The sequence below is a fragment of the Epinephelus fuscoguttatus genome, linkage group LG19, assembly GCF_011397635.1.
Source record: "Epinephelus fuscoguttatus linkage group LG19, E.fuscoguttatus.final_Chr_v1".
NCBI lineage: Eukaryota > Metazoa > Chordata > Actinopteri > Perciformes > Serranidae > Epinephelus > Epinephelus fuscoguttatus.
In genome coordinates this window covers 8,734,492-8,737,825 of record NC_064770.1, presented here as the reverse complement: position 1 = coordinate 8,737,825, position 3,334 = coordinate 8,734,492, and the positions used below count along the sequence as shown (strand labels likewise).

Here is a 3,334-nt window from a genome sequence, read left to right as displayed (position 1 = left end):
TGACAACTTCAGAAAGACAGAAAGTTTATGACCAAATATTGCAAATTAGATGTGTCTCAAAACAAGAAAACAAGAGTTCAACAGTTTCTACAGTTGATTTTTCTCTGATTTATTTTACAAACATACGCTGTTGACAGGTTTGACACTTTGGTGATATGACAATAAATGCAGTGAGAATTATGTGTCAAAATTGATCTCCCAATATCAAAGGTCATATATTGTAAAAGAAGACTTTCATAAGCATCACCCCGTACTAGATGGATGTATGAATGGGCAGTCAGTATTTTCAGTTTGTCCCTCTTATGTATTTTTTCACATCTGAGTCACAGTTTCAGCTCATAAAATTAGTTTTATTTAGACAGTCTGTCTTTTCTGGCTCAGGGTTTCCCAGAGTTTTTCAAAGTGATGGAAGAAATTATGCCATTTTTATCAAATATAATATTAAGCTTCAGAAGAAAAAAAGGAGCAGACACACAGCAAAGGCCGCATATTTAATGACTGATGTGGCGGGTTTAACTGGCGCCTAATAACTATATTGATAAGGAGGATCCGTCTGATCCAGCTTTGATTGATTAAATGATCACATTGTAGTGTTGTTTTGCCGTGTTAAATTAGAGCAGCATGTCACAATGTCAGAAGAAATTAAAAATGTCTGAGACAAACCGTTCACTCAGTCACCTCCTGCGCTACAGATCAGACACCAGGCTGAAATCAGTCTCTGTGGAGTTGAAGTTAAAAGTTCATATTGATTTTGCAACAGCCAGCCAATCTAGTGCGAGGAAACCCTGGAGCTATCATGTTTGCTTTGAATGAAAAATCCTCGTCCCAACTTTAGAAACATGTTAAAAAATGTTGTTTATTGAGCAGCAGAAGATGATTTGAAGAGTGTTTACAAATCCTGGAGAAACCTTCAGAGCTGCACAAAATGCTGTTAAAGAGGACCTATTCTGCTCATTTTCAGATTCATCCTTGTATTTTGAGTTTCTACTAGAACTTGTTTACATGCTTTAAGGGTCAATGGTTATTTTCCTCATACTGTCTGTGCTGGAACACCATCTGAAGTGTTCCATTTTAGTGCCTGTCTCCTGAGCCCTCCTCCCAAAAGAGTGTTTCCAGGTCTTCATTATCTGTACCATCATTGAGCCGGGGGTGACTGTAACAGAGTACAGCGGCACTTTCTAACATGAACAATTACCAATAAAAGCTTCTAAACCAAATCTTTGCATCCAGACATCTTCCAGTAGGAGTATGATCTGAAATCGGTGAGAAATAAACAACATCAGCAAGCAGGATTCCATGTTTCCTGACATTAGCATGTAGCTCATGTAGCAGTGTGTTGGAAACACTTGCTGTAGCGTGCCTGGTAATCATGCATGGGTCAGGGTTTTTAAACCTGCATCAGCCCAACCCATTACGAGAGCCAGTTCGCCCCACCTGCCTCGCAAATCACCTGAACCCAACCCAAAAACCAGAGCTGAAAGTTTGGGAAATAATATCCAACTTGCTTTTAGCTGTATTGTGTGTCAATATCAGTAAATATCACAATGTAAAATGTGCGTTTTTTGTTTAAAAAGTACAAAAGTAGGTAGACAGCAAGTACTCACTCATCATTTGAGTGGTTAGGTCTCCAATGTGATCTTTAGAGCACAGCTGATATCATACGTGGTTTGTTTACATGAGCTCCCAGCTGATCGGTACAGTTGTTTGATTGTTTACATGATGTAACATAAGAGAGGCTTGCTTGCTGTTAGGACACAGTGTTAGTCCTGCATATTCTCAGAGGGAAATATTTATAGTGGACTGGAGAAATTTAATAAGGTCAAATAGCGTATAACAGAAACTCGAGCGCAGCAGGGCTGATGATGAAGCCGCTTGCTGTGTGTGATTGGGAGAGACAGAGAGAGGGGAAGAGAAGGTGAAAGGTGGACTGCTGCAGTGTTTCTGTAAGTTATAACTTACTCAGAATGCTGCTTTGTCACTTTAAGATCCACTCAAGAGAAACCAACAATATTTTTTAACCCAAACCATCCAACGCGCAGGTCAGCCCACAGAACCCAAGGGTTGTGGGTCGACCCGTGCATCACCAGTGCATAGAGCAGATGACCACATGAAGAAATGCATCATGAGCTGGCGTCAGCTTGTCCCCAAAAAAAGTAGAAGAAAAACTTAAGAAACAGAGTATTCCTAATGGTCTGAGACCATTCTTACAAAGATTACTTTTACATTAATCTACCACATCATTTGAAGCTTTGGCCAAATTCAGTGTGAACGTCGGACACTGTGACATTATAGATATGACAGAAAATAAGAGAAGGTATAATGGGTCCCCTTTAAACAACCTTGTGGGTTTTATGTTTTAGAGGGACTCATCTTTAACTCTGTGACAAGGATGTAATGATGATACATAAGAAGCACAAACTAGAAATGTTATAACTGTTACACACCTTCATGATCCTAACTCCTTTTTTCTTTCAATGATGTCTTAACATGCCTCAGCAGATGGCTCTTTGTAGCATTTTCATTTCCTTGAATTCTGATAATCATGAAAGTTGTTGAGCAGTCAAAGACGGGGAGTTTAATATTCACACTGGATGTTTGAGAAATGAATCTGTAGAGGCCAGAGACAGCAACCACAGTGAAGTTCTGGTGCTCCTATACCACATTTAGATCACGAGTCATTTTATGTGAAGCTGCTCGTGTTTTACAGCCACTCTTTTGTCCAGTTTGGTTGTACTCATCTGAAACATCTGGAAGTTCGAATATGAAAAAGACAATCAGGCTAAAGCGACTATAAAATATGTTTATTAAGAAATGTATCATTTTGAAAAATGATAGTCAAACGAAATATATAACGTGAAATCAAAAGAAGCTAAAACATATTACTGAGACTATATATATATATATATATATATATATATATATATATATATGTACACACACACAGTACAGGCCAAAAGTTTGGCCACACCTTCTCATTCAATGCGTTTTCTTTATTTTCATGACTATTTACATTGTAGATTCTCACTGAAGGCATCAAAACTATGAATGAACACATGTGGAGTTATGTACTTAACAAAAAAAGCTGAAATAACTGAAAACATGTTTTATATTCTAGTTTCTTCAAAATAGCCACCCTTTGCTCTGATTACTGCTTTGCACACTCTTGGCATTCTCTCCATGAGCTTCAAGAGGTAGTCACCTGAAATGGTTTTCCAACAGTCTTGAAGGAGGTCCCAGAGGTGTTTAGCACTTGTTGGCCCCTTTGCCTTCACTCTGCGGTCCAGCTCACCCCAAACCATCTGGATTGGGTTCAGGTCCGGTGACTGTGGAGGCC

The 3,334-nt window shown here is 38.9% G+C and overlaps 1 protein-coding gene across 1 annotated transcript in view; it reads left to right on the top strand.

Moving 5' to 3' along the window:
• LOC125879639 (CDP-diacylglycerol--inositol 3-phosphatidyltransferase-like) overlaps positions 1–2,897 on the top strand; it is a 15,424-nt gene extending 12,527 nt beyond the window's left edge. Inside the window, exon 6 of the mRNA XM_049561608.1 lies at positions 1–2,897. This exon is cut by the window's left edge and continues 269 nt beyond it. The gene's annotated coding sequence lies outside the window, so the exon portion shown is untranslated.
• Positions 2,898–3,334: the final 437 nt, after the last annotated feature.